Source organism: Heterocephalus glaber, unplaced genomic scaffold (assembly GCF_053883595.1).
Source record: "Heterocephalus glaber isolate CG9 unplaced genomic scaffold, H.glaber_assembly_v1.0 deba00001504, whole genome shotgun sequence".
Classification (NCBI taxonomy): domain Eukaryota; kingdom Metazoa; phylum Chordata; class Mammalia; order Rodentia; family Bathyergidae; genus Heterocephalus; species Heterocephalus glaber.
The window spans coordinates 44,328,804-44,342,773 of NW_028258324.1; the positions used below are offsets into that span (position 1 = coordinate 44,328,804).

General features: G+C 44.5%; 2 protein-coding genes across 2 annotated transcripts in view; both read right to left on the minus strand.

Moving 5' to 3' along the window:
• Positions 1-13,970, minus strand: part of Wdr49 (WD repeat domain 49) — a 179,625-nt gene that overhangs the window by 146,176 nt on the left and 19,479 nt on the right. The gene's annotated exons all lie outside the window — the stretch shown is intronic.
• Positions 1-13,970, minus strand: part of LOC101715120 (endogenous retrovirus group K member 25 Env polyprotein-like) — a 40,327-nt gene that overhangs the window by 12,655 nt on the left and 13,702 nt on the right. Inside the window, exon 2 of the mRNA XM_013066611.3 lies at positions 2,672-2,763. The gene's annotated coding sequence lies outside the window, so the exon portion shown is untranslated. The remainder of the gene's footprint in view (positions 1-2,671; positions 2,764-13,970) is intronic.

A 13,970-nucleotide genomic window follows, 5' to 3' on the forward strand; every position in this document is an offset into this window, starting at 1 on the left:
GTTCAGTCTCCAAAGGGGAAGAGGGGCCCTGATTGTGTGCTCCAAGTCCTTGATAAGGGAGTAAACCTTGATCAAATAATTGTTGCATAACTTGTGGGTTAGATGAATGTAAATAAACTCCCATATCTTTCATCACATCCCTTCCCCACAAATTTACAGGCAATCCAGGGACGATAAATGGGCAGAAATGTCCTTGATGGCCCTCATGATCCTGCCATAGTAAAAGATCACTGCTCTGTTTGGTACTTTTACTCTGCCCAATCCCTTGTAGGTGCATCATAGTGGCTTGTTTGGGCCATTTAGCGGGCCACTGTTCAGCAGTTAATACTGAAACTTCAGCACCAGTATCAAGGAGACCTGAAAAGAGTTTTCCATTGATTTTTAAATGAATCTCAGGTCGATGGGCTCCTATAGGCTGTACCCAGTAGGCTCCTGAAGAGCCGAATCCCTTTTGGCCTCTATGAGTGTTTTTAACTTTTCCTTCCTTTTTTACTAAAGGTATCAAAAGCAGCTGAGCTATGCACTGTCCAGCTGGTATAGTAGATATAGTAGTAGGGGAATGGACCATGATTTTGATTTCTCCTTCATAATCCTGATCTATGACTCCAGGGGCGACGAAAATTCCCTTAAGGGTCGTGCTGCTTCAACCCAGGAGTAAACCTAGAGTGCCTTCAGGTAGGGGCCCATAGACCCCCGTGGGGAGGGCCTGGACCCCCATCTCAGGAGTTAGTACTGTGAAGGCGGTGGAACTGAGGTCCAGTCCTGCACTGCCTGGGGTGGCTCTAAAGAGGTCTTGAATGGATTGTTTTGTTGAGGAATGAAGGACTGGAGTGCCCCATAACATTGTTTTGGGGCCTGGGGCCAGCCCCGCCTGGAGTTTTCCTGCTCCAGTGCATTACCCAAATGATCCCTTTTTGACTTACATTCATTTGCCCAATGATTCCCTCTTTTACATTTTGGGCATAATCCTGGCTCTCTCGGGGAGGATGAAGCAGTTTTTACTGGGACCTTTCTCTCTGGGCATTGTTTAACTCTATGTCCAATCTTTCCACACCCATAACAGCTTCCTAGGGGCCCAGCAACTCGTGTCTGAGCCCCTTTATGCGCTTGTTGAAAAAGAACCTCTCTTACGGTCTTTCCTTGCAAAGCCACAGCCATGGCCAGCCCTTGAGTATAGGCAAGTCCAATGTCCGCATATAACCTTATATAATCACCCAGGTGCCCCTTTTTTCTGAAAGGGCAGACAGCAGCTTGGCAGGGGGAGTTAGCATTCTCATAAGCTAGCTGTTTAACCAGCAATAATCCAGCATCAGCATCTCCTAGCAGACGTGAAGCAGTCTGTAAAAGACAGGCAACAAATTCCTGAAAAGGCTTGTCGGGACCTTGCCTGATCTTAGAGAGGTCCTCAGAAGCTCACCCCGTCATGGGCAGCTTTTCCCAGGCTCGTTTCACCGCTGTATTAATTTGGGCATATGCTCCCCCAGGAAACAATAATTGATTTGCTATATCAGCATACTGTCCCTCCCCTGCTAACATATCATAAGTAATGTTATTACTGGTGGCACGGTTGAGTTCAGCCATCTTTTGGCATTGTTCCACGATCTCTGTCTTCCACAATAAATAATCTCCACCAGAAAGGCAGGCTTTAGCTATTTGTTTCCAATCCCCAGCGGGGAGAGCATCTGAGCTTAAAGACTCGAGCATGGCCTGGGTAAAAGGGGCCGTAGGGCCATACTGAACACAAGCAACTTTTAGCTCCTTAAGTTGTTTAAAAGGAAGAGGTCTATGAACGCGGACCATTTGCCCTTGTTGATCTGGTTCCTCAAAAACAAGACAGACCATTTGGAACCCAGCCAGATCCTCCCCTCTCTCGGCGGCCACCTGTAAAGTAGCCTGCAGGGCCAAGAGAGGGCAGAGCGCTGGGGATGAAAGTTGTGGGACAGGAGGGGAATCTAACTGAAGGTCGGGGCGGGCAACCTCAGGAAAAGGGTCGAGCCCTGCCAGGATACTGGGCCGAAGTGGCCGTTCCTTCAGCAGTGCTTGTTCCTTTTGCTTCCATTTCCAATTAAACCATAACATATCTAAAGGATTTGAGGGATGTATATTTTCAGATTCATCCTTTTTTATCTTTTACTTTCATTTTTTCGGTAAGAGCTATCAAAGAGAAGGGAGGCCATTCCTCATTATTATACTTAGCCACCTCCTCCTCCAGATCCATGGCATCAGAGGGGTCGAGGGGTTCATCTAAACCTTCCACAAGGGGGGGCGGCTGAAGAAGAAAGGCACTCAGTTTCTCTATCTATGCACGGAATGTCCTCCGGACTAGAAGCAACCACGTCTCCTTGTGAGTTACACATTGAAGTCCCCTGACGAGGATCCAAGCTCTCCTTGATAAGACCCCAAAGACTAAACACATGAACAGGAAATTTGGAAGGCCCTTCTTGATCATAATAACCTTGTAACTGTTTTCCTACTTTAGTCCAAAGTTCCAAATCAATTGATCCCTCTTCGGGGGACCATGGGCAGACTTTCTCTACAAATTCTAAAAAGTGACACAGTTGCTGTTGCCCAACCTTAGCTCCCCGATTACAGAGCATCTTTTTTAATATCTGAATGAACAGGATCTGACTATTAGTCGTCCCCATATTTTATATCGCCACTCCGTACTTACTTGTCCGAGCTCACAATCCAGCGGCGTCCTTCACCTTGTCCTCCGTTCTCAGGTCCCTGTTAGGGTGCCACTTGTGACGGAGCCAGCCGTCACTAGATGAACAGTATCCGAGGAGAGGGGTGAGGATTAAGAAAAACAACACAAATTCGGGAGAAAAGAAAAGGAGAGGAGAGGGAGAGCCTTCTCCTTCCCACTTTATTGAGCCTTTTATATATCCTCCATCACCCACAGCCTCCCTCCCCTCCTCCCCTCGTGACCAGGTGACTAATTATTTTTACAGGGAAAAGGTCAATTATATTTTTACAATTCCGGGAATGTTACTTTCTTGTCCAGCAGTCATTATGTTCTTATCTGACTCAAGAATCTCAAAAGGCTATCCTGGCTCATTATGTTCTTATCTGACTCAAGAATCTCAAAAGGCTCAGGGTTGTTTCAACCCTTCGCTCTCCACAGTATCTTCCCAAAAGAATTAAAAGAATCATACCACAGTGGTATACATGCACCCATGTTTATAGCGGCACAGTTTGTAATAGCTAAAACTTGGAAACAGCCCATTTGCCCATCAACTGGAGACTGGATAAAGAAGTGGGTTTTTTTTTTTATATAAAATGGAGTACTACTCAGCCATAAAGAATTAGAAACTAGAGACATTTATAGATAAATGGATGCATATTGAGGCCATACTCTTAAGTGAAATAAATAGGATACACATGTGTAAATATCAAATAGTTTCTCTAATGTGAGAAACTGGAAGTATAAATAAGGATCAAAATATAGGTTTGATATTTCTTTAAAATTTAGGGAGAAAAATTACTAGTTCCTCCTCTGTGTTCCCTATATGTATATATGTTTGTACCTTACTGGACATTCCCAATCAACAAGTTCTGTGCATCACAGCTCTTGATATGTGAAACTCTTATTGGCCTCTTCTGCACTCACAAATCATAGCACCAGCCTTCAGAATAGCTTCTCTTCCTCCTCTAACTATGTTCCCAACTCCACTTACCTCTAATCCCAAACCATTTTCAAAGAACACAGGCACAAAGGCCATTTCCAAAATGTCATTCTTACCACATCACTTCCATGATTAAAACAGATCAATAGCTCTCCAGAGCACTCAGTCTCTTTAATGTGGAGCCCTGAACACCCCTTGATATGGTTCTGCTTTGGTTCTCTGGCCTCATTTTCTATGTCTTTGCTCCTCTGCAGAAGAGTACCCTGACTCCTGCCAATAAACATCTAAATGCACCATATTCCCTTGGCCACAACCTTGAAACACTCTCTTTAGAAAAGTTCTCGCCCAGCTCCCATTCCACCTACTTGAATGGTGCCCTGCCCTCAGAAGGCAGTCTGGATGAGACCTTGTCTTATGGTTTGTATCTAGAGGACCCTCAAAGCTTCATTTCATCATAGGTGGGACTTTAGGGATGTGACTGGATTATGGGTACTGAACTATTGGCATGATATTTGGAGATAGGGTCTGGTCAGAGGAGACAGGTCACTGGGGGTGTGGCTTGTAAGGTTTATCTCCTTCCCCTGCTACTTCTCTATCTCTCTGCTTCCCCTGACATGCTGTGAGCAGCTCTCCTCTGACTTGCCCCTCTGCTGTGGCATCCTGCCTTGAAGCCATCTGACTATGGACTAAAACATGAGGCAAATAAACCTCCCCTCCTTTAAATTGTGGGTATAGGGTATTGAATTTCAGTGATGAGGAAAGCGACTAAGACACATCCTCCAGAGAGCCTTCCCAGAGATCTCTCCTGGAGCAACACATGTACTCTCTCAAGACTGTTCTCTTCCTCTCACAGAACTAAGCAACAGCCACAAGGGAAGGCCTGAGTTGAGTGGCTTTCAGTTGCCACAAGACAGACATCCAACAAATGACTGTTGTGAGAATGAGTAAATTAGCAAATGTACTGTAAATATTTTCTTCTATATTATAAAATTTTTTTTACCTATTTTACCCATAATAGCAAGTTTAAGGAGGGAATGATGGCCAACAGTATAGAATAAAAATGTGCAAAATAAACTTGAGAAATTAGAAATAAATTTGAAGGAGAAAAGTTTAGAATTGTTTGCTAAGAGAAAAGACACAAAACTAGTTATCAGAGCATGGTGGCTAATCTGTGCGCTCAGCTGAAAACTCAGGTGAACAAAAGGAAATCCCTTATTTTGGATTTTTGTTTCCTCATCTCTAAAATGAAAATAGTAGAATAGGTTTCTGGTCTCTCTTAATCCTAAAACTCAATAGAAGGAAGTCCATGAAGAAACACTACTTAGTGTAAAGACATATATCTATGAAAGGTATTGCTTTTAAATTCAGCACTGTTTAAATTCAGTATGGTTAGACATGCATTTAGAAATAATACTGCCAATTATTAAGATTACACTAACATAATTAGTAACAGTAATCAGTACACTAATAATACTGCAGGCTATTAAGATTACACTAACCAGGACTGGGGATTTAGCTCAGTGGTTCTACCACCTGCCTTGCAATCGCAAGGTCCTAAATTCGATCCCTAGTACAAAGAAGAAAAAAAAAGACTTTGGTGAGTCTTCGAGATGGACTAAGTGCATTTTGCATAATGAGAAGAAAATAAATCTTTTGGGAGCCAGGGAAGAATATTATGGTTTAGACCTAAAATTTTCTCCAAAATTCTCATGTGTATGGAAAGTGATTGGATCATGGGGGCACTGCACTTATCAGTGGATCCATCCATTGATGAGTTCAGTAGCTAAATGTGTTGTTAGAAGGTTGAGCCTGGTCAGAAGAGGTGGGTCATTTGGTGCATGACCTAGAAGGGTGTATTCTTAACCCAGGCCCCTCACTTTTCTCCCTGATTCCTGGCTTCGATAAGTTGTGCACCTTTTCCTCTGCCATGCCCTTCCACCAATCTCTTTTTGCCTTGAAGCCAGCTGACCATGGACTGAAACCATGAACCAAAATAAATATCTCCTCCCTTAAATGCGAGTGCCAGATGTTTTGTTCCAGAAATGAAAAAGTGCCTACAACATCCAGTATTAGATAGTCTGTTCTCTTCTCCAGACATCTCATCTGTACAAATAGCCTTAACCTCTAGGATCGATGTTAAGATCTTCTCAAACTGACTGCTCTCTTATAGTTTGCCTGATTCTTCTACTTGTCTTTAAACAATTAGGGCATTATGCTTAATCAGAGTATGTGTGGTAAAAGCAACAAAAGGAACATACAAAGAAATTATGAGAAAACAGGATCTTGTTAAAGCATGAATCCAACCTGAGTGGTGAGAGAAGACTTTCCTGAGGCAGTAGTATTTAAATATGAATTATAGTTCCAGACCTATAATTCCTATAAATTAGATGGAAAATTGTTGGGGCTTATTCTAAACTAAGGTACCAGCACTTGGTAAGCCATAAAACTGGAAAATGAAAATAAAATAGGATTGATATGACTGAAACACTTTAGATAATGATCCTACATCAAATAATTATGTCACTGACTTTTTGGAACCATAAATCCACACTAAACACCTGTGTGACTGGAGTTACAATGGTATAGACTGGGAAAGAAGTATTTCCCCTGAAAGGAATTGAAGTTCCCATTCTCCATAGTCCTATGAAACATGGAAAAACAATTCTTAGACTAGGTTTAGAGATAATATTTTCTGCTATCTCTGGGCCAAGAATCAATTTGGCCTATAAATTCTCAGGCATGAATGGTCTGGTTCATTTCCAGGGGATTGAAGAGCTAAGAATACCTCCTTAGTCATGTAAGTGTGGCCTGAAGAAAGCAAGCAGAACAAAGTAGTAGGGAAGTATGAGGAAGAAAGGTCTAAAGCAGCATGTCCAATAGAACTTTCTTCCATGATGACAATGTTTTATATTCTCTTCAGTCCAATATGACTGCCACTGGCCACATGTGTCTACTAAGCACATGAAATATGGGCGGTGCTTGTGAGAAAAGACCCCAGGATTTGGCCCTGAGCAAGTGTGAGATGGGGCCTTGGGGTAAATCACAAATCACCAGGGGACAATTTGGAGTCTTCCTATTTCTAGAAATACTTGGTGGTATCTTATTTCATTATTGATACACCATAGTTGGTAAAACACAACAAATGTGACATACAAATGGCACAAATCAGATCTTTCATTGTCTATTTTCTTCATTTTTCCTGTCTGTTCCTCAGCAAATTTTGAAGAGACCCCCTTGGTCTACAGGTCCAGCTAAGATGCATTTCACATAATCAACAACGGTGACATTTGCTTCCTTTTTCCACCTTTATAACAAGGTTTTTCTGAGTTACCTTCTCTGTTCCAATCCTGGCCAAAGCTCAAGGTTAAAGCATTTGCCTACCGAAAGCACTCAACATCCCCTCCTCTGATCCAGATTTTTATTTGAAGCATCTGTTACAAAAGTACACAGAGAAATTGGAAAAGGCATGAAGCTGTTAGAACTTGTCACACAGTTCAGCACTTGTCCTCCCAAATGCTAAAAGCAGCACTTCAGAAGGCAGTTTTTATTTGTACTGACAAGCAACTGCAGTTTCTTGAATTTTGGTGATGACACCATTTTTTCTTACCGCCCAGAAATTTTAACAAATCAAACAATAGAATTCCTTTGCCAATTCCAATTATCCCAGCTGTGGTGATATCAGATTTGACTTTACACTATTACTTTAATTTTAAGGAGGGGGACCTGCAGAGCTCTATCAATTCTCTACTGCCATCAATGACATGTTTTTTGATTCCATTAAGGAACTGGTGAGGATGCACTGACCTATTGACCTGTTTAGCAGGTGATAAATTGATTAAGGCTAGTAAATATACTTTGTATCATAGAATTGAATTATAAATTCAGGTTTACCTGTTTACTTTCTTACACATCTCTATTGAGATGCTTTTAGAAAGGAAAAGATAATTTTAAAGCAATAGGTTATTCTCATCTTCTTATTTTCAACAGTTTTCTTAGCTTGATTTTATTGTGATAGTTGATTACTTGATGATTATGTTTTAACTCCAAGTTAGCAGAACACAGAGCCTGAATACTGATAACATTCTTGTGTTGTTAATGAAGTCTTTATGTTATTTGGTTCTCCTTCTTTAAAACAATACCCTAAAGCAAGGTTGCCTTAAGCAGAAATGTGAATCAATGGAACAGAATTAAGGATACAGAAACTTCCCCAAACACATTCAGCTATTTTATCTTTGAAAAAGGGGCCAAAAACATGTTGGAGGAAAGACAGCCTATTCAACAAATGGTACTAGCAAAACTGGTTATCTGTGTACAGAAGATTTAAACTGGACCCTTATTTCTCACCATATACTAAATCAAAATGTATCAAAGGTCTCAACATTAAAACAGAACCATTAAACTTGAAAATAAAATAGGTAAACATTTAAACATACAGGTATATAAAAGGATTTTCTAAACAGAACCCAAATTGCACAAGCAATAACAGTAAGAATCAACAAATGGGATTATATTGGACTAAAAATCTTCTGTACAGCAAAAGAATCAATTGGCAGAGTGAAGAGACAACCTACAGAAGTGGAAAAAATTTTTGCCAGCTACTCCTCAGAGGACTAATATCTAGAATATACAAAGAACTCAAAAAGATTAAATCACCTAAAATTAAAGATCCAGTCAAGAAATGGGCAAGAAAAATGAACAGAAACATCACAGAGGAAGAAATACAAATGGTCAACAAATGTATAGAAATTGTTCAACAGCTCTGGCCATCAGAGAAATGCAAATTAAAGTAACACTAAGATTCTGTCTTATCCCAGAAAGAATGGCAATCATTAAGAAATCAAACAATAACAAATTCTGGTGAGGCTGTGGTGGAAAAGGAAGCCTCTTCATTGTTGGTGGGAATGTAAACTGTGAGACCTGAGTGACTCCATTTTAAAATTTTGGCCCCATTTTAGAGTAAGGTGGCCTGGACATAAATTCTAGTTCCAAGAAAAACCACAAGATGCACTTCGGCCACCTGCCTGTGATAATGTTCAGCAGTCCCCTAGCAACTAGCCTAGCAACAGCTAGTTGGTAGCTACCTCAATGTCCCAGATGCTCTTCTCGATGGCCTGAAACAGCTAATCAGTAGTTACCCCAATACCCCAGTATCCAAGATGTTCTTTTCAATGACTTGAGCAGCCATTTGCAGTTCAGCGCACAAGGCCCAACCAATTAGGTTTAAACTTTCAAAACTTGCTAAATGCTAGCCAATTGTGTGATTTGTGTGTGATTTGAAACCCTGCGCCTTTTTGAAACCCCACGCCTTGCTGTAACCTGTATAAAAACCTCTGGTGTTTTAGAGTCGGGGCTCTCAACCCTGACCTGCTGCGTCAGTGTCGGATGAGAGTTCCTGCTCGAGCTTGAATAAATGACCCTCATGTGTTTGCATCGGAATTGGCTCCTTGGTGGTCTTTGGGGACCTCGTGATCTGGGCACAACATTTGGGGGCTCGTCCAGGATCCCCAAGACCCCAGGATCTCCATACTGGAGCGTTGAGGCTGACCGGTGAGTGTCTGGTGTCTCCTTGTTTGTCTGCAATCCGGGGGGCCCAATTCTGAATAGGTCAGCAAATGGTCTAGGTGGACACACTGCGAGGGCCACCGAGCCGGGATTCCTGGAAGATGTTCTGGATCCATCTGGAGGGGACAGAAGTGTGCCATGAGTACGAGTCTGTGAGACTCCTAGGGGGACGGTGCGGGTCACTCCCGTGGTACGGCGTGAGGCCGAAGTCCCATTTTTGGTGTTGCCTCCAATCGGACTGAGGACAGTTTTGTCTTGCTTTTTTGTTCTGCTGTTGTGTTTGTTTGTCTGTTTATTGTGGTGACTTGGACGGAGATGATGGGACAGACTGTGACCACCCCCCTGTCCCTCATGACGGACCACTTTAGAGAGGTTAGGGAGTGCACCCATAGTCTAAATTTAGAAATAAAAAAGTCTAGACTTGTCACTCTGTGTAGCTTGGAGTGGCCTTCCTTTGAGAAAGAATGGCCCCCCGAGGGAACTTTTGATTTGCAGATCACATGGAGGGTCCGTGGAGCTGTTTTCCGTCCCTATACCAGACATCCTGATCAGGTTCCCTACATTGTCACTTGGGAGAGTCTAATCTGTAACCCACCCCCATGGGTTAAGCCCTTTCTGCCTCCACAGAAACAGCAGCTGGAGCTAATCCTGACAGCCTGTGAGAAGACTCCCAGAGAGCGCGACGGCAAAAGGTGGACCGAAACTGCGCTGCTTTACCCAGTCCTCCAAGGAGGAACCGAGGAAGATCTCCTTCCCCCCCTTACAACTCTCTCTTTACTCCCCCACAACAACAGGTGGGGAGAGAGGACCCGGCCCCAGCCGGAGCTGGGGAGGAGGGGCCGGCACCGGGTGCTGGCCGGGGGGATGGCCCCACCCAGAACACTCGCCACCGGTGTGCCATCTCTCTGGCAGGGCTGGCAGACTCTACCGTTTTCCCACTGAGAGCAATAGGGGCCCCTGATGAGCATGGTAACCAGCCTCATCATAACTGGCCCTTCACCACCAGTGACCTTTATAACTGGCATACTCAACACGCCAAGTTCTCTGATAACCCTAGAGATTTGATTAACCTATTAGAAACTGTTTTGTTTACTCATCAGCCCACTTGGGATGATTGTCAACAACTCCTCCAGATCCTGTTTACCACAGAGGAGCAAGAGAGAATCCAAAATGAAGCCAGAAAATTTGTTCCTGGTGACAATGGTCAACCCACCACTAATGTTGACACTATCAACATTTCTTTTCCTTTGTCCTGGCCCAATTGGGACTTCAACACAGCAGAAGGTAAGGAGAGGCTCCGGGTCTATTGCCAGGCTCTACTGGGGGGTCTTAAAGCAGCGGCTTGGAAGCCCACCAATTTGGCTAAGATAGGGGATGTACAACAGGGGCCAAATGAAAGCCCTGCTGCCTTCCTAGAACGAATTCAGGAAGCATTCCATAGGTATACTCCTATGGACCCAGAAGCAAATGAGACAAAGGCAGCTGTAATAATACATTTTGTCAACCAGGCAGCGCTAGATATTAAGAGAAAGTTATGAAAAGTAGACAGATTAGGGGAAAAGAGTATTCAGGACTTAGTGGCAGTGGTAGAGAGAGTGTATAACAACCAGGAAACCACAGAGGAAAGGCAGGTGAGAACTGACAACCGCCAGACCCGAAACCTGGCTCGGATCCTTCTGGCCACCACAGCAGAAGAGACGAGGGAATGTGAACATCGCCTGAAAAAAATTGCAGCAGAAGGAGAAGGTAAGGGAAAAAGTAGGAAACACCCCCAGTTGGGGAAAAATCAATGTGCTTACTACAAAGAGGAAGGCCACTGGGCTAAGGAGTGCCCCAAAAGACAGCAGGGAGGCCCCTCAAAGGCCCCTGTCCTGGCCATGAATGAACTAATTGATTAGGGGGAATGGGGCTCGGTGCCCCTCCCTGAGCCCAGGGTAACCCTTAAAGTGGAGGGGGAGCCCATTGAGTTCCTGGTAGATACCAGCGCTCAACATTCAGTCCTGTTTAAACCACATGGCCACATATCTGACAAAACCTCCTGGGTCCAAGGAGCCACAGGCATGAAAAAATATTCATGGACTATCCAAAGAATGGTAGACTTGGGAGTGGGCCGGGTAACCCACTCATTTATGATTACACCAGACTGCCCCTACCCTTTACTTGGAAGAGACTTGCTCACTAAATTAGGAGCCCAAATCCATTTTCAGCCTGGGGGTGTGGAGGTCCTTAACCAAGAGGGAAAGCCCATCCAAATGTTAACTATGAGCCTTGAGGATGAATATCTGCTACATCAGAGACAGCCCCCTCCTGATCCTGATGTGGAACAATGGCTTGCCATGTTCCCGTGAACATGGGCTGAGACTGGGGGTATGGGGCTGGCCGCATACAGAACACCTGTGTTCGTCGAGATAAAGTCAGGAGCAGACCCTGCATGAGTTTGCCAATATACCATGACCCTAGAGGCCTGCAAAGAAATAACTCCACACATCAGGAGGTTGCTTGCTCAGGGTATTCTAAGGCCCTGTCAATCGGCCTGGAACACCCCCTTGTTGCCAGTGTGGAAACCCCACTCAGGTGACTATCGACCAGCACAGGACCTCTGTGAGGTAAACAAAAGGGTCGTAGATATCCACCCTACGGTGCCTAATCCATACACCCTTCTGAGCTCACTCCCCCCGAGCCATCAATGGTACACGGTCTTGGATCTCAAGGATGCCTTCTTTAGCCTTCCGCTGGCACCCAAAAGCCAACATATTTTTGCATTTGAATGGAGTGACCCCGAACAGGGCCTCAATGGACAGTTGACCTGGACCCGATTACCTCAGGGGTTCAAAAATTCTCCCACCATCTTTGATGAGGCCCTACATGAAGACCTGGGTGAGTTTCGCCTCTGAAACCCCCAACTGACTCTGTTACAATATGTAGATGACCTCCTTATAGCAGCTGAAATGTGAAAAGACTGCCTAGATGGAACCAGGAAACTCTTAACAGTCATAGGGGAACTGGGATACCAGGCATCTGCCAGAAAGGCCCAAATCTGCAAACCTGAGGTAAGCTACCTGGGGTATATGCTTAAAAAGGGACAAAGATGGCTGTCAGATGCTAGAAAAGAGACAGTTCTTAAAATACCTGTACCAGGTTCCCCTCGGAAGGTTAGAGAGTTCCTGGGATCGGCTGGCTTCTGCCGCTTATGGATACCAGGATTCGCGCAGCTTGCGAGGCCCCTTTATGAGGCAACTAGAGACAATCAGGCCTTTCAATGGACAGATAAACTACAAAAATCCTTCGATCAAATTAAGGCTGCCTTGTTGTCAGCACCAGCCTTGGGCTTGCCCGATATTACTAAACCCTTCCACCTTTACATTGATGAGAGCAAAGGAATTGCCAAGGGTGTTCTAGTGCAATATCTGGGCCCATGGCACCAACCAGTAGCATACCTGTCCAAGAAACTTGATCCTATTGCGGCTGGATGGCCCGCATGCCTGAGAATGATTGCTGCAGTGGCCCTGATGGTCAAAGATGCTGATAAGTTGACCTTAGGCCAAAAACTGTATGTAACCACCCCCCACACCATTGAAGGGGTTCTAAAACAGCCTCCAGATAGATGGCTCAGCAATGCTCGCCTCACCCACTATCAGGGCCTGCTCTTGAACCTGACCCAAGTTGTCTTCCAGACCCTGGCCACCCTAAACCTGGCCACATCACTGCCTGACCCAGACCTGGAAGCCCTGCTGCATGACTGTGCTGGCATCTTGGCTCAGGTACACAGGACCTGAGAGGACCTAAAGGACCAAACGTTGCCAGATGCTGAAGACACCTGGTACACCGATGGGAGCAGTTTTGTCCAGAATGGCCGAAGGTATGTGGGGGCGGCTGTGGTCACTGAAACTGAGGTCGTTTGGGCTGAGCCCTTGCCCACTGGAACATCAGCACAGCGAGCAGAGCTCATAGTGCTAACTAAGGCACTGACTCTGGGAAAGGGCCGAATGCTAAACGTGCATACAGACAACAGATATGCTTTTGCCACTGCTCACATACATGGGGCCATATACAGGGAAAGAGGACTGTTAACGGCTGAAGGAAAGACTATTAAAAACAAAGAGGAAATTCTCGCCTTACTGGCGGCCCTATGGCTACCAAAGAAATTGGCTATTGTCCACTGTCCTGGGCACCAAAAGAACGATACTCCGATTGCCCGAGGAAATAATTTGCCTGACCAGACAGCTCGAAAAATAGCCCTAGAGGCTGATCTGATGCTGACCACTCAACTGCCTGATCCAGGGGGCACCGCTCTGCCAGGTAAACCTCAGTACACCAAGGCAGACTTAAATTGGATAAAACAACTGCCCATGACCCAATGTCTCAAAGGATGGTGGAAATCATCTGACTGTAAAATCATTCTGCCTGAGGCCTTGGGAGAACAAGTTCTCTCCAAAATGCACCGATCCACCCACATGGGTGTCTGCAAGATGCAGGACCTCCTAAGACATGCTGAAATCAAGATTCGAGACGCCAACTCCAAAATTGAGCGTATTGTTGCTACTTGCAAGGCCTGCCAACTGACCAATGCTACTTCAAATAAGGCTAACCCTGGTAACAGATTGAGAGGAGACCGACCTGGCGCATACTGGGAATTAGACTTTACTGAGGTAAGACCTGGAAAATATGGTTACTAATACCTGCTAGTCTTTGTAGACACTTTTTCAGGATGGACAGAAGCTTTTCCTACCAAACATGAGAGAGCACGGATTGTGACAAAAAAACTGCTAGAAGACATCTTGC